The following is a 24,254-nucleotide window of genomic DNA, read 5'->3' on the forward strand; positions in this document are numbered from 1 at the left end:
TGGCTTAAGATGTAGCAATCGATAATGACATGCTATTTTAGACATTCACAGACATTTAAGCTAATGGATACGATGTTGTGATAAGATTGAAATGTGTTATTGAACACTGTCTTTTTTCCCTAAAAGTGAGCACTTTTTAGGGGTACTTAGTTAAGTGGAGAATTGGATGTAACCATTGTTCAAAAAATAAAAAAACAAGCTGATTGTGTGTCAGTAATATACAGTATACTCTGTTGTGTATTATGCCTCTGCACTGTCTTGATTTCTTTGATTCATAGATTTTGAGCATCGATCTCTCTCTCTCTCTCTCACACACACACACACACACACACACCTGTGAAATATTATCTAACAAAATGCATGACCTTCTTACATGTCTGGCAGTAAGTGACAGTATCTGTCAGCATATCTCTCTCTCAGTATCTCTCTCTTTCCCTCCCTCTATCTTTCTCTGTCTCTCTCTCTCTCACCTTCACCCTCACCTACTCTAAATATTGACAGGCTGGTTTACGAGGGTAATCTCCCTCACTTTGTAAGCCTGAATAATTGATAGTGTGGTGTTGGAGCTGGTCGAAGGTTTCTGGAAGGTCTCTGTGTCAGTGTGTGTGTGTGTGTGTGTGTGCTGGCAAGTTAGCAGTTGCCTCAGGGCAGCTATTAAGTATGCAGATACCGTGCTACACTCCCGACTGGCAAAACACTGATTTTTAATTGATATATTAAACAGACAAACAGATTGTAGCACCGCAGGACACAGTGACAACAGGCCCACCAAACACCCCCCTGAGGAGCAGCACTTCTTCTCACGTCTCCTTACGTCTCCTTACGTCTTCTTACGTCTCCTTATATCTATTCTTTTTTTTTATCTCACTTCTCCTCTCTCCTCATTTCTCTCTTTTCTTTGTTTCTCTGCTCTGCCCTCTATCTTGGCTTCTTTTAACTTATTTTCTTTCTTCTCTTCTCTGCTGTTCTACTCCATTTGTTTCTTATATATCTTCCCTCTTCTCTTCTCTTCTCTTCTATTTTCTCCTGTATTCTTCTATTCTATTCTATTCTATTCTATTATTCTCTCATTCTCTTTCCATTTCATCATTTTTTTCTTTCAACTGCTATCTTCTTTTTTCCTTTTTTGCTTCTTTTCTTTGCTCTTCCTTGCTCTGATCTCTATCTTTTCTTCTTCTTACTTCTCTTTTTTGCTGTTCTACTCTATTTGTTTCTTATATATTCTCTCCTCTCTTCTCTATTCTTTTCTATTATTCTCTTCCCATTTCTTCACTTTTTTTCTTCTAATTTTTATCTTCTTTTTTATTTTTTTGTTATTTTCGTTGCTCTGCTCTCTATATTTGCTTCTTGTAACTCCTCCCCATCTTCTCTTCTCTTCTTTTATCTTATCTTATCTTCTTTTCATTTATCTTCTTTTCTGTTTTTTTTTTCTCTTCTTTGCTCTGCCCTCTATATTTGCTTCTTCTAATTTCTCCCCTCTCTTCTCTTCTCTTCTTCTTTTGTTGCTCTTCTTTGCTCTGCTTTTTATATTTGCTTCTTCTAACTTCTCTCTTCTCTTCTCTTCTTCTTTTTTGCTTATCTGCTCTGCTCTCCTCTCTATATTTACTTCTTCTAACTTCTCTTTTCTTATTTTTTTGCTTATCTGCTCTGCTCCTCTCTTTTTCTCCTCTCTACTTTTCTTGTTTCCATTCTTTTCATCTTATTGTCTTCTGTCATATTTATACACTTATCTCCTTCTGTCTTTTTTGCTTGATTGTTTTCTTCTGTCCTCTAAAATCCAAATTTCTTTTTCCATCTCTTTACCAGACCTTTAAATTTGTATTTTCTTCTGTTTTTTTTATCTCCCTTTCTTCATTTTTCTTCTTATGTAAAGGGATAAATATTCTCATGTATATCACGAAACACATGTTCAAACAGCACTTTGATCTTTTACTGAAATTTAAGACCACAATTGACCTGTGATAGGAGTGATGATAATCCATTATTACTGTAGGTCTGGTGAATGATGTTTAATGTCTCTATTACATTTGACTCTATTACATTTCAAAGTATTGAACAGTGTATGAAAGAAGATAGAATAATCTTGCATATTTCACAATGAATTGTCTCATGTTTTCATAAATTCACATGATACATTAAAAATAAGTCTATTCTTGTCAACATAAAGCTTGGTGTGGGCTAAATAAAGGCATATAAAGCCTCCAGCATCTAGCTGTGAAGCAGTGGGCAGAAATAGACTAATAGAGACTCTAGAAAGACATACATTCTTTGTAATAACATTGTAATAACAATATGTGAATAAACAGATGCCCCAATACTTTTGTTTGTCCATGTAGTGTATAGAGATCTTTATACTCAGTACATATACATTACACATATTGTACAGTATTTTACATCTCATAGGAATACACATTAGCGCATATGTGTGTGTGTGTGTGTGTATGTGGAGGCTGGTGGAATTTAACCTCCATTGAAAGGATGAAGGCTCTTCACAGGCTTGCCATAATCCCTCTTTATAAAACATAAACATCAGCAGCTCTTCTGCCGAGCCGTCGCCGCAAACCGCTCTTTAGAGGCAATGATGGCATGATATTTAGCATGGCATTTTTCTCCTCGCAGACAATTCCTCTTCTCCTCCTTTCACCTTTCACTGAAAAGGGATGAAGGGCCCTATTTATAGAAGGTGTTGAAGAAAGAGAGGGAGCGAGATGAGAGGAGAGAGAGAGAGAGAGAGAGAGAGAGAAAGTGGGGACAGAAGGGGGTGGGGGAATGAGGGGGCGAGCGACAGGAGAAAAGAAGAAGGAAAAGAAGAGGAAAAAGAAGAGAAGAGAAAAGTCTTTCCTGTCTCTTTGTGTCTTTTTTTCTTTCGGTCTTTCTGCTTTTAATGATGAAGTTTGTTTAGGGTTTTCACACGTTGGCTGCAATGTGGAAATTAAGCATTGGAAATCTCATTAACTACCTTCGCTGCCTGTTGACATTTCATTTGCATCAGGCAAGATGCACCACATCGCGGATTTCACACCCCATCCATCTCATTTCCTTCGCCGAACATTCTCTGCCTCAAAAGGAAATAACATATAACGTTCATTTCCCGGCCTTTTATTAATGCGCAAAACAAAGACGCCAATTATGACGCCATCTTTTCCCATTTGTACTTTTCATCATTTCTGCCGCGTCGCTCTGGCCCGGGCCTCGTATCTCAACGCTGCGGGAAATAATCTTCGTAGGTCAATCGTTTTTTTTTCTGTCGACTGCTTATGCTTATTTTCTCCGGCTGGATGTCATCAGCAGACTGTAAATATCTCGTTGCTCTGTTTTGACCTGTTTTAAATTTATTTTACCTTTATTTTATTGCTTTTATATTTTACAACAATCAAACCTCATGAACATTACGGCCACCTCATTGCTTATACACCTATTTTCTATTTCCACAACAAAACTTAAACTTAATGTCAAACCCAAATATTTTCAGTCTACAGCAGAAATAAAAGGATTGGTCCTACTGTTCTAGTACTTTTGGAGGGGACTGTATTATTTATATAATGCATATATTTTTGAGTTTGATTTTACCAAACTAAAAACCTCTGGAATATAATCAAGAGAAAGAAGGATGATCAGTAGCCAATAAACTAAGTTAAACTGCTTAAATGTTTGCACCAGGAGTGGCATAAAGTTATCCAAAAGCAGTGTGTAAGACTGGTGGAGGAGAACATGCCAAGATGCATGAAAACTGTGATCATAGCGGCAGCACCTTTGTCAGCTGGAACACTTGAAGCCCCTATGCCTGACACACATTATATCAATTATTGTTAATAGTACAAATGTGTTGTAATTACTGTTGTTATAAATGCAATCATTGCTGTTCGTTTAGCATGTTGGTGAAGATAATTGGAGACTATGATTATTCTGTGGAGATAAGAGGTTTTGTTTTTTTGGGTTGTTGTTAGTAACACTGTGAGAATAATGTTACTGAGTGTAATAAATACAGTCTGATGAATGTTTGGAGACCAACCGTGTCTACAACACAGAAATTCCCACCAGCAATAATCACCATAGTTCATGCAGTGTTTCTTGTCCTTCCTGCTAGTTTCTCCTCTCGCTTTCTCCCCTGTGTAAGAGTGTGTATGTAGAGTGTGTGTGTGTGTGTGTGTGTGTGTGTGTGTGTTGTTCTGATAAATGTTAGAAAGCAGACTTGCGGGCTCTGGCCTGTGGGACTTGGTGTTTGTTATGGTATGAATATATGGAGTGCTTGCTCAGCTGATCCGCCGTGTGACTTTGGTTGTGCGTAACGAGACGGCGTTGGCGACGTGTATTGTGTTTACTCAGCTAACTGAAAGTCCTGTTCCTCCAATAACTGTGTCAATTTCACTCCTTCATCTATTAATCCATTTAAATACAAACCGTTGCTCAGTCTTACACAACACGGATAATAACCTAGCTGCCTAGCGTGCTAATGGTTAACAGCCTGGGCTTCATTCAGATTTCATCAGATTTCAGAGGTCTGGACCAACAATGAGAGTCATAAAAAAAACACACATGACCATTGTTCTTTACTACTGGATAAAAATGTTTAAATATATTTCAAGCTAGACCCAGTGCTGACAGACAAGTTAATTTGTCCATAAAACCCATAATATCTCCATGATGTAATCTCTACAAACAAATAATGGACCAATAAAATGGTACGCTCTAGAATAGGAGTCTAAAGGTTGAAGTTCAGTGAATTAGGTCAATTTTAAAGAAGCTGCATTTAAAGCACATTTAAACATATATATACAGCTCTGGAAAAACAACAACAACAAGACTTAACTTAGCAACTTAAGTTACTGAATCAGTTTATCTGATGTTTAAATAAAATAATCATTGTTGTTTAATTCTATAAACTACAGACAACATTTCTCCCAAATTCCAAATAAAAAAAATGTCATTTAGAGCATTTATTGGTTGAATATAATGGTTGAAAAAATATGCAGGACGTTCAGACCTCGAATAATGCAAAGAAAACACTTTCATATAAAGTTTTAATAGTTCAAAAAATCAATATTTGGTGGAATAACCCTGGTATTGAATTACAGTTTGCATGCATCTTGGCGTGTTCTCCTCCACTAGTCTTACACGCTGCTTTTGGATAACTTAATGCCACTCTTGGTGCAAAAATTCAAGCAGTTCAGCTTGGTTTAATGGCTAGTGTGTCATCAGGGAAGATTAAATAGATGGAATAACCTGGTCTATACTAAGTATATTCAGGTAGTCAGCTGACCTCATTCTTTCCGCACATACCGTTGCTGAACCTAGACCTGACAAACTGCATTTGCTTGGTCAAATCCAGGTGGCAATTTTTTTGTATATTTTTTTGGCTAGACAGTGTATATTGATACATCTGTCTATTTATTGTGGCGACTGAAATCAAGGGTATTTAAAAGAGTTTATCCTGCTTGTGTTGGAGTAACTATCCTCCATTGCCCATAGAATACTTTCTACCAGATTTTGGAATGTTTCTGTCAAGATTTGATTGAATTCAGCAACAAGAGTGTTATTTACTGGGGGTATATGGTTGGATAATCAACACCCACCTCATTCCCAACTCCTTTTTTGTTCACTTTGTTTGCACACACTATGAATCTCTAATGTCTTGGAAAAACACTGTATGGCGCTGAGATGATTCTTGGAAGTGGATGAACTTTATTTGGCGATGAGTGTGTGAACCTCAGAGAGAGAGAGAGATAATATAGAAAGAAAGAGAGAGAGATAGAGAGAGAGAGAGAGAGAGAGAGAGAGAGAGAGACTTTACCCACTTTTCAGTTTTCAGTTGTGGTGAGCTTATCTGTCGCCACCATCTGGGACACACTGATCCAAAATTCAGCTTTCTCTCTTTTTTTTTTTCCTTTTTCGGCGCTAAACCAAATCTCTCTCTCTCTCTCTCTCTCTCTCTCTCTCTCCCTCTCTCACTCTCTCTCCCTCTCTGGTTCTCTCCTAAAGCATGTGGATCCTACTCAGAGTGGAACGAATGGGATTTCACTCGTCTTTGATCTTTATTTTCAGATGATGCCATCTGCGTGCTCAGGCACCGGCGAGCTCGCGAGCGTGTCGACAAGCGCCAGGCATTAATATTGAAACGAGAGCAATTACCCAGAGAAACAGCGTATACATGTGTCTCACACACCATTGTGCCAATGGAGGTTATGTTCAAATTCTATTATAGAGTGGATAATTAGTTGCGTTCAGAGTGTGGGCCACGGCCAGCCCGGCCGCCGCTAAAGCGTGACTATAACACACTTTAACGTTACCGCGTTACTTTGCCGCGGGAGTATTTTTAGAACTCAATTTAGACGGAAAGCAAAACACACAAGCCTGGCCGTGACTGGGATGAAATGTACTGGCGACTAGCTTTAGAACATTAGCGCAGTTTTGATGTGATCTCTGCAAACTCTACAAAACTCACGCAAATTGTTACTGGAGAGAAGTTAAAGCTTCTATATTTGTTTGTTTGTCGAAAGGGAGGGGAGGGTGGGTCATTTAATTAGTTCTGGACTCAATATGGAGTGAAATTAAATTTATCCATGGTGTGAATTCAGTGTGCATAATAAACCTTAATGGATTCCATAAACAGCATCATATGTTTTTTAATGAAAGAATAATTATGTTTCTTCCCAGTAAATGTGTTTGAGTCTTTGCACGATGGGCAATTTACAGTAAAAGTTAAGAGATAAAAAGTTTGGACACACATCTTCTCATATCTTCAATATGTTTACTCTTTCCTTTATATCATTTGTTTTACACTGTAGGTTTAATATTGAAGACCATACGTGTTAAACAAACCAGAATATGTTTTAGACTTTAGATATTAGATTCTTCTAAGTAGCCACGTTTAGGGGGATCTGAGTGGGCCTGCTGGGTAAGCGCTGCCACTATGATGCCATAGGAGATCGCCGGTTCGAATCCTGTTCATGTAGCTTGCCACTGGCTGACGGAGCCCTGACAGAGAGCACAATTGGCCTTGCTCTCTCTCTGTGGGTGGGTAGATGGCGCTCTCTTTCCCCTCATCACTCCAAAGGGTGATGTAGATCAGCACAAGGTGTCTGTGAGCTGATGTATTGGAAACCAAATCGCTGTGCTTTCCTCCGAGTGCTCTGTGATGCTACTCAACAATGCTGCAGCAGCAGCCGTTCAAAAAGAGGCGGTGGTTGGCTTCACATTTGTAGAAGGAGGCATGTGCTAGTCTTCACCCTCCTGGTTTTGGGGTATCACTAGTGATGGGAGGAATCCTAATGAGTGGGTTGGGTAATTGGCCGTGTAAATTGGGGGGAAAATGGAAGAAAAAAAATACAGTAAAATAAAATAAAAAGTAGCCACGTTTAGCTTTGATGATGATTTACACACTCTTGGTACAGTATTTTCTTAGTTTTCTCATGAGATAGAGTCACCTGGAATAGTTTTGCCAGCATCTTGAAGGAGTTCCTGGAGGTGTTGAACAATAGTTGCTGCTTTTTCTAAATAACTAGTTAAATAATTCCATATGTGTCCCTTAATTGGTTTCAAGTTGGACTGGAATAGGTTGGAGAGTGAAGCCCAATTCTTGCTTATGCCTTGGTGGCTAGTTGCAGTACTTTTAGTAACGTTTAACTCTGTCTTTTCCTATCTATCCTTTCAACAATCTGCCCATCTATTTTTTTTATCCTCTTGGTCAGGGTCTAAGTGGGGGTATTGTCATATTTGCAGACTCCGCATGCAATTGAGTGGGCCATCATTGTCTTGTAATCTTATTAAGCTCAAGTTCTTTGGCTATGCTTACTCCTAGTTTGGACACAGTAAGAAGGGTTGTCATCAATAAATATGGGTGTGCTTTAAGTAGTTCCATGACTTTGCCTCCTGTCTCTACTGGGCATGCTCTGGCTCCAATTTCCTCTACTCAATCATCAAAAACAAAGATGGCAATTTCCATTTTGGCCAGCTTTTGGCTTTAATGTAATCTAAGGGCCTTATCTATAGCACACAAGTCAATTGCAGTCAGTGTGTCTTGTGTCATGAGGACCCAAAAAATACACCATGTGAAGCTTGAAACGTGCAAGGGCATGTACTAATCCTCTTAATTAATCATGGGTGTGTTTTGGATGTAACATGAAATAAAGCAAATAAATGAGTGTGCCGGTCATCATGTCCTTTTGTGAACCAGGTGAGCTCTGACTTTGGCACGTTCGTATTTTAACAGTGCGGCATTTTAGCAGAGGAAACTAACTTGGGCGTTCACGCTGTGAAGGTACGCCAGCAGCTCATTTACATGAACAGCAAAGTTATTTTATTCTTTATTCTGTTTATTGTTGATGTAAAAATCAGGTTTGCATGTGTTTAATGAGCAGGGGTGTACACTCCTGCATGGCTATGGTATGATTGTGTGGCTGACTGTTGACTGTTTTAATCAGGGTTTTGATAAGTCAGTGGCGCACCTGTGTTTTTTTTGCCGCCAAAAGAGCAGCAACATGCCAGAAATTTACTTGAACACACCTCACTTTCAGACCATCACGGCTATCAGTGTAGATATATCCCTAAACTCCAATGCTAAGTTAACGGCATAGGCGCAAGGGGTGAAAAAAGCCCACGTATTGAAAGGGTGTAAGATAGCAAAGTGCATTGCGATGCACCTTGCACAGGGTCAGGGTGTACGATAGGGCCTTTAATGTGCTGCAAGTGGCTCTTTTTTGGTTCATTTAATGTACATGAGGTTTTTTATCAGTTTTCACTTTCCTTCAGAAATTTTCTTTTCCTTCAGTCCTGTAAGCAAGTATACAGCTGCAGTTGGTTGGCTTCCTTTTTTTTAAAAGTCATGAACTCTGAAAAAGAAAGATTTTATCATGTAAACTGATTCTAATCGGTCTGATGTAACGCTCTGACATGCCAATCCATATGGGATTGAGATGATCAGGGATAGCAACGCTCACTGAGGACAAAAGAGGGAAGATAAAAAGGCTTTTGATCCATAATTACGCTTGCCGAAAATCACTGGTACGCACAGGATTAAAGTTACAGCACTGCTCAGGTAGACGCGTCATTTCTGGACCACTTGTGATAAAACTAATCTCATGCAGACAGAGCGCTGTGTGATATATATTTTTTTTCCATACAAAAATTGCTTGCACAGCGCCCTCTAGGGGGCTTGCGTGTCCAATATGTGTGTGATCAGATTGGTGATCAAAGGATATTCCATGGGTTTGATCTTACTTTAAAAGAGGACAGGAACTTGTAACAGAAGACCGACGTGATATTATTCACATATCTTTAGGCTTACTGTCTAAATGTGGCTTTAAATTGGCATGCTTTGCTGACACACATGTGCAAATGCACACTGTAGAGTATTGCCAATAGAATAGGACTTTGTGGAGCAGATAAACATGACCCTTTTGGCTTGAGGAGTTGTACTGTCCTGTGAAAAATGCTGCTGTACTTCCAGAGTAATGACATTCAATTGTAATAACGTGGCAAACTGGAACATTGGGGCTGTTTGTAAATTGACATATTATACCAGCATTAAAGCTATGAAACAAATTAAAACATATACAACTCTGGAAAAAAAGAGACCACTTAATGATGTTTTCCTTGATTTTACCAAATTGAAAACCTCTGGGAAGATGGCTAATCACCAGGAGTGGCATAAACTTATCCAAAAGCAGTGTGTAAGACTGGTGGAGAAGAGAACATGCCTCCCCTCTGATTAAAAACAAGGTTTATTCCACCAAATATTGATTTCTGAACTCTTAAACCTTTATGACCATGAACTTGTTTTCTTTGCATTATTTGAGGTCTGAAAGCTCTAAATCTTTTTATTATTTCAGCCATTTCTCATTTTCTGTAAATAAATGCTCTAAATGACAATATTTTTATTTGGAATTTGAGAGAAATGTTGTTTATAGTTTATAGAATAAAACAAAAATGTTCATTTGACTCAAACATAAAGCCTACCTATAAATAGCCAAATCAGAAAAAAACTGATTCGGAAACTGTGAAAAGTGGTCTCTTATTTTTTTTCAGAGATGTATTGTTTTGTATATGTATTTATGCTATACAACATTTGTGTCATGTTAAAGAAATGCCATTTATGCTGTAACATTTCTAAGGCCCTGGAAAAAAATGATTTTCCTTTGTTAGGTAATGCCCTTGAAAATGTTTAATGATATACATAAAAAAAAACGTAACTTAGAAAAATATAAAAATGTTCTTTGCCCCTCTATATGTATTCACAATTACTGAATTTTCTACAAAAATTATGGGCAAACAAACCCAAAGTGCTTGTTTTATGGTAAAGAATGGAGTGTAAATGCTTTAGATATTGCTGTTTAATGTGTTATTAATTTGTTTTACAAAAAAAAAAACTCTCATTTTAAACTGCCACAGTCTGCTGCCCAAAGGCCTACAACAACAACACGTCTGCTAAAACATGTCTCACAATTATCATCACTCTCTCACTACTTTTTTACAGAATCCAGTCTAATCCACCTCTTCATGCACAGCATTATGTACCAACTCTTGGTTGCCAGGTTGTCAGGTCACGTTTTACCCAGTTTTTAACAAGCAACCTCATTCAACATAATGAGAGCTCCTGATAGCATAGCGAAATGATACATTACTGTGGATTGTTTATCATCATCATTTTGGTCACAGCTGAATCTGAACTGTCAACACTTAGCTGGATCAACGTTTAGCTACTGATGAACACTGTCAGAAACAGTGTTGGAAACAAAGGCATCAACTGTGGAAGATGTTCTCTCTGTCTCAAACTCTATGTGAATTTCTTATAAAGGAATTCACTATGGCTTTACTTTATTGTATACATGTGGAATGGCTTTAAATGCAGCTTCTCAACTGCACTTTATTATGATATTATATTATGTTACAACAACAGGTACAATTGAAGTAACTATCTCTACTGCCCAGGAACTCAGGTCAACTCATCCCATCATTTCAGAGAACACAGTTCCACTACTCTACAGCTCAGTGCAGGGAGCCCTATATCTGTCTAGTAGTCCATGTCTGGCATTAGGCATGCTGCCAAGAGGTTCATGGTCACCTGCTTAGAAAAGTCATATTTAATTAACATTACTTCTCTACAGAGATCATGCAACTATTCTTCCATCCATCCATTCATCCATTCACCATTAATCCACTAAGCCAGAGTTGAGGAGTTTTATGGCCTCTATCTATTGTTCTATTGCCTATCCATTCATTCACCTGTCCCTCCATCCATCCATATACACGTCCATTTATTTACTCATCTTTCTATCAATCAATCCATCCATCCATCCATCCATTCAGAGCCCAGAGTTCTGGGCCAGTTCTGGGCCAGAATCTGATGGCTTGACAGCTTCAATCTTTCTGTCTGGTTCTCTGTTCCTTTATTCACCCATCCATTAATCCATTCACCTATTCATTTATTTATTCTTCCCTTCATCCATCCATCCATCCATCCATCCATCCATTTACTCATCCTTCCACCCTTCTATCCATCCATACAAAATTAATCCATTTACCCAGAGTTCAGTAGTCTGATTGCTATCTGTCTACATGTATTTTTGTTGTATGTATTCACCCATCCATCCATCTGTCCTTCTATCCATCCATCTATCCATGTATTCCTCACTCCATCTATCCATCCATCGATCCATCCATTCATCCATCCATCCATATATTCCTTACTCCATCCATCCATCCATCCATCCATCCATTTAATAATTATTCCACTCATCTAGAGCCCAGGGTTCAAGAGTCTGAGAGCATCCATCTATCCATTTATTCATCCATCCATCCATTCATCTACCCATTTATTTATTTATTAATCTTCCCTCCTTCCATCCATGCATCCATCCATCCATCCATCCATCCATTCATCTATCCCTCCTTCCTTCCATCAATCTATAAATCCAACCACCATCCATCCATCCATCCATTCATCTATCCCTCCTTGCTTCCATTCATCTATAAACCCACCCACCATCCATCCATCCATTTATCTATCCCTCCTTCCCTCCATCCATCTATAAATCCAACCAACCACCCACCCACTCACCCATCCATCCACTCAGGCTGTTCAGGTTTAGGGCAAAGTGAAAAATATGAGTAAGCCCACCTAAAGAAACTATATCCCTTTACATTACATCAATGCCTATTGACCTAAACAGGCCTGCTCTATGTATAGTAACTTGCTTTACCTTATTATACACTCTACTGTCTCTGGCAGCCCACAAACAGGTCTATTGACACGTGGTTGGTCTGCTGTCAAGGCCTACAAGCCCTAAGCCCAAGTATGGAGTGAAAAAGTGGATTTTTCTCAAAGCCTTCCCTGCATTTCTTAGTTCTAACAGCAGAAGGAAAGCATGCTGGTCCAGAGGTGCTCAGCTTGGCACACTTTCTAAACTGTTCTGACAGGCTGAATGGACCAGAACCATGGGAGAACTTTAACCACTCTCTCAGACTCACATACATCGTCTATTTTTTGTGATGTTTCATTTATTTTCCTCTCAATCATAGAGTGTCTGCTGAGATTGCCCTCCTTTTTATTCTCCACCCTCCCTTCCCTCCCTCCCTCCCGCAGTCGGATCGCTCCGTTTCACTCGTCCCACTTACGCGATCAGCATGGCGATTTCAGTCCCAGCGCATAATGCGACGATCATCTGGGCCCAAGCATCTGGGGGGCCAATCAGACGGGGGAATTAAAGTTTAATCCATTCAAGTACAAAGCAGAAGTTTCTGGAGCGAGGTGGACGAGAAGTTTTTGATAGCCTGCTGCTGCGGTTCGGGCTTCATCGTATTTAATAGGCTGTAGAGTTTGTGTTTTGGTATCACTGTGTGTTTTGTCTAATTACGGTTTAATCACAGTTGAAATGTCAATGCGCTCATGGAGGTGGAATTCATGGTTGACCTTCTTTGAGCGCGTTTTTCTTTTTTCTTTTTCCTCCGTAATGAGGAAATAAGCTGTGACAAGCGTACGGCAAATGTAACACGCAGAAAAGCCTCTAAAAGCTCTGACAAAGTCGCCATTATAGCACCTCCTGTAAAATTTAATCGTTGTAAAAGCTTTCAAAACACGGTTGACCAGCCGGAACATGCAGAGTGAGAGACATTACAGCTCATTAGAGAGGGAGAAGATGTTTTGATTTCGCTCCGTTCGCCGCGGCCGCGGTTCACTTCTCGCAAAATGAAGGTTCTGAAGCTTTTGAATTCCGCTCGTAAGAACAATGAAGCCGCAGAAATCTCGGAGCGGGGGCTCGGCTCTCCATTCTTATTAACGCTGGTGTTTACTGAAGATGACATTTTTTTAGGAAGGTAATCTCAGTTCAGTCTGTTCTTTACAGAACGTCTGAGGTTTATAATCGTCAGCTTATGCTTCAAAAATCTCCTTCTGTAAGGAATACATACAGTACACAATGCACTTCTTTATTATTTACCCATCTGTTTGGTGTCTGTCTTTCTGTCTGTAAATTCATCCTTCCATCTAATCAGCTCTACATCTAACCATGCCTACATCCATCATTTGGTCCAACCACCCCTTGCTTATCAATTTATCAATTAAACCATGTAACTTATTTAACCCTAACCATATTTCCATTATCCATCAATAGTAGATAGTGTTTAGCACGTTCATCTCCCAGTGCTGGGGTCTTGGGTTCAAGTCCCTATCTGGGTGGAGTTTCCATACAATCTGGTTTCCTCCCACAGTCCAAAAACATGAGATCAGGTATATTGGATGCTCCAAGTGTGAATATGTACATATCACCATATGCCCAGATATGGACTCTTTAGTGCCCAATGCAGTCCTCTAGGTGGGTGGTTAATTCCGGTTGAGAGTATGCTGTGCATGATTGGCTGCTGCTTTTCACTAGTGTGTGTGTGTGTGTGTGTGTGTGTGAATAAGTGCTTAGTGTCCTTGGGTGTTTAGAAAAGTGTAACTGCATTAATTCATTCATTCACTTATCCATATTCCATCTTTTGTGTCATTTTTCAGTCCACCAAATGGGTGCCGTTGGCTTGTTGTAACTCCAAATTAAACTTATACATATTTTTTTTCTTTTTTTCAACTCTGAATCTAATAACACAGGTGTTTACCTTTTTAAAACATGTACTGGTTAAACTCAGCTAGCTTTACTTAATGTTTTACAAGGTTTCTAAGATGAAGATGGTTTCAAAACTCATTTGACATTTAAAAAGCATGTTTAAGAGCAAGTCCACTAATTCCTTTGATTTTCTCTCAAGAAAGTCTTAATTTTAAAGAAATAGTTGACTGCAGGTTTAAATAATTCATATTTATAACAAAACAAAATATCACTTCTGTTGCTGGCACTCATTCCTGTTACTGGAACTCACTCCTGTTACTGGCAATCATTTTTTTTTAAGTAACAGGAATATGTTTTTTAGTATAGAATTAGCAAAAATATGAAAACATAGCTAAATGGCAGCTATGCTAATAGCACAAGGACAGTAAGCACATTCTAGTGGTTTTCCCAAAAAATTGTATTTTGAAAAAAAAACAAACAAAAAAAAAAAACAAACAAGATCTAAGAATTAATTTAGGTAACAGGACTGAGTTTTGAGATTGACCTCCTCAGTCACAATTACAATAAGAACTTAATTTTGGTCTTCCCATGATCTTCAGAAGAACCAACTGATGTAACTGTGACTTGTTTACCTTAAATATAATGGATTTATTATTTATTAATATATATATATATATATATATATATATATATATATATATATATATATATATATTTTTTTTTTTTTTTTTTTTTTTTTTTTTTTTTTTTTCTTAAAGCATAGTAGGATTTTTTAAAAGAAGGATTTCTCTGAAGGATTTTATTAATTATATTTCATGGTAAAGTTTATACTTAGAGAGTTGGGACAGGAAACAAATGCTATTTTTTTCAGTGTTCTAAGTAGTTTTTATTATTGTTTATAATTACATATCTTACTTTTGCAGTAAAGCCAATGTACAAGACACTAGGCTTAATAATAAAATGTATTTTAAAGTTGTTTTGTGTGCACATTTATACATGTAATTTGATGATGGCTTATGGAAAGAAGCTGTTGCAGGGTTTGGCCGTGCTGGTGCAGATGGTTTGGTATCGTCTGCCAGACAGGATCACTGAAATCAGTCTCTATGAGAGACATATAGAGTTGTTCCCAATGCTGGTCGTTTTTCAGATTTAGTGCATGGTTTAATTGTGCATATTATCCACAACATGAAAACAAATAACTGCTATAGACAACAGAGAAACACTGTAATTGAAAGTAACAAAAAAAAAAAAAAACTGCCCCAGTGATCCACTGTAATTAGGTTACCTCTCATAATTAGACTTGAGGAATCATGTTAATACTGTTACTATTCACACTTTTTGTACCTTGAGGAATTGAAAATGTTTCCGCACAGTACCTTTTCCTCTGACAGTGTAGCATCAGACATCCACACTGCACAGTGTATACGTTTGTGTATTATACACTTCCCAAGACTATAATACAATGCATTATTAATGCATTGTTTTACTGGGACTCTTGTGTTGATGTAGAGCTGTTCTCACAGAGGAACACAGTGGAACTGCTGCCAGTTGGGCACTACAAGAAAGATGCAGCTTAAAAAAATTGGAAGTCAATGGTGTCCAGGGGAAACAAAGGTGCTGTTTTATACCTGCTTTGGTAGCCCTGGGCCATCAAACAAGTTAGTGCCTTTCGCTACCTGCAGTAACATATTAATTTGAACCTAATTAAGTGTTTGTGAATAACTTTATTAACTGAATACAGTGATTTCCAGTAGGGAATCCCACCTGTTTTCATTGCACTGCTGTCTGATGGCCTGTTGATTCATTTGTTTTGAGATCTTTGTGGGATGACTCAGGTTAAATGAGTCGGAGATGGTCTGAACAGCCTGTGTTCAGCAGCCTGAAAGCCTATGGGAAGAAGCTGTCTCTGAACTTGTTGTGCTAACTGTTAATGTTTAATCTTGGTTTCTTTTCTATCCCAATTTTCTCCCCAATTTAACTATGCTAATACTCCCACCCACACTTTTCAGCTGTACTCCCCCTATCACTAGTGATGTCCCCACACCTGGAGGGTGAAGACTAGCACATGCCTCCTCCGATACATGTGAAGTCAGTACCACTTCTTTTCGAACTGCTGTGAATGTAGCAATAAAAGTGCAGCAATTTGGTTCCATTACATCAGCTAACAGATGCCTCGTGCTAACCAACATCACCTTATGAGTGATGTGGGGAGAGAGCGCCATCTACTCAACTGTGCTCTCGGGGCTCCGGCAGGTGATGGCAAGCTACATGACTGGGATTCTCCCCAGCGATCTACTGATAACTCCCACCCACACTTTTCAGCTGTACTACCCCTAACACTAGTGATTCCCCCACACCTAGAGGGTATGGACTAGCACTCGCCTCCTCCGATACATGTGAAGTCAATCAACACATCTTGTCAAACAGCTATAGATGTAGCATTGCTGAGTAGCCAGCATGCTCGGAATGAAAACAGCAATTCAGTTCCAATACAACAGCTCACAGACGCATCGTACTGATGAACATCACCTTTGAGTGATGTGGGGAGAGAGCGCCATCTACCCAGTCATGCTTTGTCGGGGCTCTGATAGGCGATGGCAAACTCCATAACTGGGATTTGAACCAGACATCTCCTGATAATTAGTCCGGTGAACCACCCAGAGCCCCAAATCATAAGTGTTCTGGAGTGGAACCCATGTTTTGCATCATAAGGTGGACCTACTAGCATTACAGAGTAGCCAGCACGCTTGGAGGAAAGTGCAGCAACTTGGTTCCGATACATCAGCTCTCTCATGGCTCCGGCAGCTGTGGCAAGCTGCATAACTGGGATTTAAACCAGCCATCTTCTAATCATTAATCTGCTGGATCACCAGGAGCCCCCAATCATTGTGTTTTATACCAGAACACATCTTCATAGATCTTCTGGGGTGCAACCCGTGTTTTTTTTTTTTTTTTTTTGTTTCGTCATGAGGTGGACCTACTGCAGTAAATATTAGATGGATATATCACAAAGTGCTTTTATGGCTGATTGATGTAATTACACTTGGCTAATACAGAAAAATATCCCTAATATGATAAATTCTGAGGGTTAAATTAGTAAAATGTAATGACTAAGAGCGAGAGAGACAGAGAGAGAGAGAGAGAGAGAGAGAGAGAGAGAGGGATAATGGCAGCTCACGAGGATGATATTGTGAGGTTGGTGAAGTGCTGGCTGAGCTGATCAGACTGTAGGAGATTGGAGGGGGCAGTTTTAGCCGCCTGGTGCTGAATTTGGTAAAGTGGTGCTTCTGCAGAAGAGCTGGAGTGAGAGCAGGGTTCTGAAGTGTGGACCACCCCCATGCCTAATTGGGTTTGCCTTCGTTTGACACACATCAAGTATTGGGTTAAGTACCTTTTACAGATAATTGGAAAATGTAAATGGACTGTAATTGCAGCTCTAATGCTTACTATGTCCATTTGTAACCTCATTTGAGGAAATTAATTCATAAGGACTTTTGGTTTCCTTTTTTTTTTGCTTCGTCTTCGACAACAGAGGGGAACTTGTTTTTGGAACGTGTTTTTTTAGAGGATATTGTTCCATCAAGAAGAGAATGAGAGATGAACAGAGAGAGCTAAAGAGGGAGAAGACCATAAATAATTTAGGAGATTTACTGTGTAAAATGTGAATTTCAATAGGTATAATAATATGATTCACTAATTTCTAGGGCTGGACCCGAATATTCGGGTATTCGGATATTCGTTCGTTGAGTAGGTATTCGGTTTTTAATTTTGGTATTCGGATATTCGTTTTTTTTCTCCTTTCCAGAGTTCCACCTCACTCTAACCACTTCTGTTTTCGCGGGTCCCGTCAGAATATCTTGCGCGCGGGACAGAACTGAACTGTTATTGGCTGGAGCGGGAGTTTAATCCAGACGATGCGGGAGCAAATTAATAAATAGTTAAGAAAACTGTAATAATTGTAAAAAAAAAAAAAAAAAACCTAAAGAAAACTCTCAACGCGCAGGATGGACCGACACACACACGCACACACCGATGGTGTTTGGACTGGGGTAAGGAACGGGACCGCACTATGTGGCGGGCGGGCGCGGGATTAAAAGAAGCAATTTTTTTGCGGAGCGGTAACGAGACAGAAACGCGGGAGCGTGGAAGAGTGGGTTTAAAAATCAGTCTCGCGCAGACCTCTATTATACATGATAAAAAAAAATGCAGGCTCTTCGAAACTGATTTATATAATAAAACGTAAGGGGTAATGTGGCAACAGTAGGGGCTAAATCGGTTACAAAAGCCTGGCCTACAAAAATTATGTCTGAACGAATTTCCTCTTATCTAATATAATTTAAAATGGTTTAAAAATATAAAATAATTTCTAAGCAAACGAAATATTTAATATTGAGCTTATAGCCCAAGTGCAAATATACAAAATCAGTAATACGGCTATGCCCTGCACAATGCTTAAACCGAAATAGACCAAGTACAATAACGTCATTAACAATGACTTTCCTCTACTCTAATATAATTTAACATGGTTTAAAAATATAAAATAATTTCTAAACAAACGAAATATTTAATATTGAGCTTATAGCCCAAGTGCAAAAATACAAAATCAGTAATATGCCCTGCACAATCCTTTAACCGAAATAGACCAAGTACAGTTTACAATGACTGTCCTCTAATATAATTACCAATGTTTAAGAATATAAAATACTTCCTGAACAAACGTTTTTTTTTGTTTGTTTTTTTAAGCAAATAGCCTAAGTGTGAAAACACAAACAGCAATTTACTGGGCTGGCTTGCGCAGCGGAGAAACCGTGCAGCAGCAGCCTCCTAGCCTGCTTAGGCAGCGGATAAGCCGCGTGTGGGGCAGCAGAAATTCCGGGATGAAAACACAAAGAAATCTGAGCTAAAAACACAGAAAAAATATGGGGGATAAAAACACCAAAAATCCGGGGTGAATATGTCTCGTCGGTCAGAGCAAATTGAACATTTTTCAGTGGATTAAAGGGGCCGTGATTTGCTTTTTTTATTTATTTTTTTTTACCTCTTTTTTTAAAAACGAATATTTGAATATTCGCTTCGAATCAGTGCCGAATATCCGGAGCTCAAAAAACGCTATTCGGGCCAGCCCTACTAATTTCCAGTGAATAATAGCATTTTATAATTGTTATTATACACATTGTATGCTTTTTTGTGCATAGACTCTTTTCAGGTCCATACAGTTGCTTTAATGATTCAGATTTTTTTGCAGGGTAACTCATCCTGACATTTCCAAAACATCGTCACTGTTCCAATCCCAGTTTGTTTCCATATAGAAATAGTTTTCAATGTATTTCAGAAAGTTTGCAAAGTCGTACATTCTTAAAAAATCTGAGCCAAACTCATTGAATACCACAGCAACCACTTTGGTGGTTGGAAACATTTTACCAACCAGCAGGAAAAACACCATAACAACCATTTAGTGCCACCATAGCCAGCATCTGTGATACCACCAAGGTAGCTAACTAGCAATCACTTAGCATCATCATTAGAAACACCTGGAATATCATATCAACCACTATTCTGTTTTCTCCAGGAAATTCAGTTTACTAGTTTAATTTTAATCTCAATCTTAATTTAGAGAGTTGTTTAGTTTCTTATCACTTCAGCACTTTAGCACTTTATTAATGTAAATTACACAATCAGATATTATTGTTACTGTCATGTGAAACATCTCTGTTGCCATTTATTTTTATCATTTCAAGATCTGGTGCTTTTTCTTTACTTTAGAGCTTTAGAGTTTCATGATGATTGGACACAAACTTTTACAAGGTAACAATTTTTTTTATTTGTTTTTTTTTTGTGACAAAATTATATTTTGACACCTAAAATAATCACCTAAATTACCTCACATAGGAAAAACAAAATTCATGACAGTTGTTAGAGCTGTTAAAACATATCATCGCTGTCCTATGAAAAAAAAAACACTTATCTCCATTATTGTTGATTTTTGTTTGTTACATAATTTGAACAGACAAACTGTCCCTTACACTGTGCCAAAATGTGTTGATAAACGGACCAATAGAAACTCTTCTAAATTACCTGAAATAAACTCTTTTTATACATTGACTTCCAGTGAAAGTTTACAAGTTTTTTTTTCTCTCTCCTGTAAAGTTGCTGTTTTGGAGATAAGTGTTTTTCATTGGACAACAACGATATATTGACTGGAAACGGTTACAAATTGTAGAGCATTTCTAGCTAGCTTTTTGGATGTACTTATAGCCTTTATTAATAAGAGGCAAACTTTATATTTTAGTAAAACTTTCATCTCTTTATTCATGGAAATTGATTCAGTAGAGGCAGCCACCATCTTGGAAAGCTATAAAAATTAGATTGTTATCCTAAAGGGGTAGAATCAAATGATCTGATTAACTGAAGGTGTAGAAGATTTTACTGCAGGTGGCCATACAGCATCATAAGAAGATGATTTAGGCAACAAAGTTTCCTAGACATCCTAATATCCTGATGTAAAATGGTCAGCTATTTTGTGATGGTGTTACTGTTTAAGTATGTTTAGGGAGGCTGCTACTGAAGGCGATTCTGTTGATTTGGAGGAGTATGCAGCATCAGTCATTGGCTACATCAGCAAGTGTATTGATGATGTCACTGTCTCCAAGACCATCACCACACGCCCAAACCAGAAGCCTTGGATGACTGCTGAGGTACGTGCGCTGCTGAGGACCCGTGACTCTGCCTTCAGAGTGGGTGACAAGTTGGCCCTGAGGAAAGCGAGAGCCGACCTGTCACGAGCCATCAGAGAGGCAAAGCGCGCACACGCCCAGAGAATCCACAGCCACTTCAAGGACACGGGTGACGCGCGGCGCATGTGGCAGGGCATCCAGGCAATCACCAACTACAGGACAATGCCACCGTCCTGTGAACGTGATGCCTCCCTCCCTGATGCCCTGAACAACTTTTATGCACGGTTTGAGGCACAAAACAACATGATGGTGAGAAAGACCATGCCCAAGCCGGACGAGCAGGTGTTGTGCCTGACTGCAGTGGACGTGAGGAACACTCTGCACAGAGTCAACCCACGGAAAGCTGCAGGACCAGACAACATCCCCGGCAGAGTGCTCAGCGAGTGCGCAGACCAGCTGACAGATGTTCTCACGGACATCTTCAACATCTCCCTGTGCAGCGCCACTGTTCCAACGTGCCTCAAGTCCACCACCATCGTCCCCGTGCCGAAGAAGTCCACAGTGTCCTGCCTCAATGACTACCGTCCCGTTGCACTTACACCCATCATCATGAAGTGCTTCGAGAGGCTAGTCATGAGGAAAATCAAGACACAACTGCCCTCTTCACTGGACCCCCTGCAGTTTGCTTATCGTCCCAATCGCTCCACGGACGATGCCATCACCACCACCCTTCATCTCTCCCTCACCCACCTGGAGAAGAAGGACACTTACGTCAGAATGCTGTTTATAGACTTCAGTTCAGCATTCAACACCATCATCCCACAGAACCTCATCAGGAAGCTAAGCTCGCTCGGCCTCAACACCCCCCTCTGCAACTGGATCCTGGACTTTCTGACGGGGAGACCCAAGTCAGTCCGGTTCGGGGGCAGCACCTCCAGCACCATCACACTGAACACTGGGGCCCCCCAGGGCAGTGTCCTGAGTCCTCTGCTGTTCACCCTGCTGACTCATGACTGTGCTGCAAAACACAGTTCTAACAGCTTTATCAAGTTTGCCGATGATACAACCGTGCTGGGTCTCATCACCAAAGGCGACGAGTCAGCATACAGAGAGGAGGTGCAGCGGCTGACAGACTGGTGTACAGTCAACAACCTTCACCTGAATGTGGACAAGACAAAGGAAATGGTTGTTGACTTCAGGAGAGCACAACACACCCACTCTCCACTCAACATTGACGGGTCCTCTGTGGAGATTGTTAAGAGCACCAAGTTCCTTGGTGTCCACTTAGCAGATAACCTCACCTGGACCCTGAACACCAGCTCTACAGCCAAGAAAGCCCAGCAGCGTCTCTAGAAGCTGCTGGGCCTTTCTCGGAAGCTGAGAAAGGCCCGTCTCCCTCCACCCATCCTCACACTCTTCTATAGAGGGACCATTGAGAGCATCCTGAGCAGCTGCATCACTGCCTGGTTTGGGACCTGCACCGTCTCTGACCGCAAGACCCTCCAGCGTATTGTGAGGACAGCTGAGAGGATCATCGGCGTCTCTCTCCCCTCCATCACGGACATTTACACCACCCGCAGCATCCGCAAAGCAACCAGCATTGTGAATGACCCCACCCATCCCTCACACGAACTGTTCTCCCTCCTGCCTTCGGGAAGAAGGTACCGCAGCATCCGGTCCAGCACGACCAGATTCTGCAACAGCTTCTACCCCCAAGCCATCAGACTCCTCAACTGCAGAGACTGAACTGATGGTTTTTCTGTACATGCACACACACTCTTACCCCACTTACCCCAGAAAATGGAAAGCACTAAAAACCCTACTACCTCACTGGAATCTATTGCACACTGTGTAATAGAGGTAATTACTACCTCACTGGTCTTTTTTGCACACTGCATAATTTGCACACTGTCTTGTTATTTATTATTCTTTGTCTGCATTGTGTTGTATTGTCTGTCTGCACTTTTGTACTGTTGCACTTATTGTTGCAACAGTCTACACTGTGTTTATGTGCACCAGGAACGTTGTTTCGTTTCACTGTGTACTCTGTATATAGCTGAAATGACAATAAAAACCACTTTGACTTTGATTTTGACTTTGAAGCACAACTGGATCATGTTTACAGGTACTGAAATTGACTACAACCTCTATATATGTCTATATACAAAGTCTATATATGACAATTATATATAATATAAAATACCACTTCATTTTCTGAATCAGTTTCTCTGATTTTTCTACTAATAGCTATATGTTTGAGTAAAATTAACATTGGTGTTTTATTCTATAGACTACAGACAACATTTCTCCCAAATTCCAAATAAAAATATTGTAATTTAGAGCATGTATTTGCACAAAATGAGAAATGGCTGAAATAAAAAAAAAAAGATGCAGAGCTTTCAGACCTTAAATAATGCAAAGAAAACAAGTTCATATTCATTAAGTTTTAAGAGTTCAGAAATCAATATTTGGTGGAATAACCCTGTTTTTTAATCATGGTTTTTAATGTATCTTGGCATGTTCACCTCCACCAGCCTTACACACTGCTTTTGGATAACTTTATGCCGCTCCTGTTGATCATCCATCTTCCTATTGATTATATTCCAGTGGTTTTCAATTTGGTAAAATCAGAGCTGTATAAATATATATATAGCTTTGCAATCAGCAGCCAGAGTCTGAGAGTACAGTAGGTCATGCTGTTTCTCTCTGGGTGGGTACAGTAGGTAGTGATCTTTCCCTTCATCACTCCCATTGTGATGTTAGTCAGCACAGGCATCTGTTAGGTTTGCATGGTATATCTGAATATCTACCCTAATTTAATAAGTTCACAAACAACATCACCACAGCAAATGCGTAATTTAATTTTTATGAGTTCTACACCATTTTAGCGATGTTATATTACCATACTTGTGACATATATTTCCTGTATATATTTCCTGTTCTCAGCTAAAGGTTGAAAATAAATCATGTTTGAAGCTCACCTGCTACAAAGCTGCCGCTTAGTACCCAATTAGCCAATAGAAACAGCCCATAGAAAAAGTCAGTGAGCACAAACAAGAGAGCTGCAGCGTAACTGCAAAGATAAAGGAGAGAGAGCAAAAGTCTGATTGGAAAGATACAATCAGAGAGACCTGTAAGCAAAAATACATGTTTTTAAATGTGAAAAAGAGATCCCTGTTTTGCAAGTAATATATATATATATATATATATATATATATATATATATATATTATTTTATTTTTTATTTTTTTGAGATGAAATCTTTTGCTTCTCTAAATTTTATTCCCCCATAAATTCTCTTTTTTGATGTACGATTTAAGATGTTTTGTTTGATAATTTTGGCAAAAATCTGATTCATAGGAGTCCTACTGCATGGAACGTTTAAACCTCATAATTCAAGAATCTATTTTACACTAAGCTACATTGGCAGAACAAATGTGCGTAAACATACAAGAACCAACAAACTAACACTGAAACACAGGGGCTTAAATACACATGGAGGGATCAGGAAACAGGAAACACCTGGGGACAGGTAATGAGG

The sequence above is a fragment of the Astyanax mexicanus genome, chromosome 10 (genome assembly GCF_023375975.1).
Source record: "Astyanax mexicanus isolate ESR-SI-001 chromosome 10, AstMex3_surface, whole genome shotgun sequence".
NCBI classification, from domain to species: Eukaryota; Metazoa; Chordata; class Actinopteri; order Characiformes; family Acestrorhamphidae; genus Astyanax; species Astyanax mexicanus.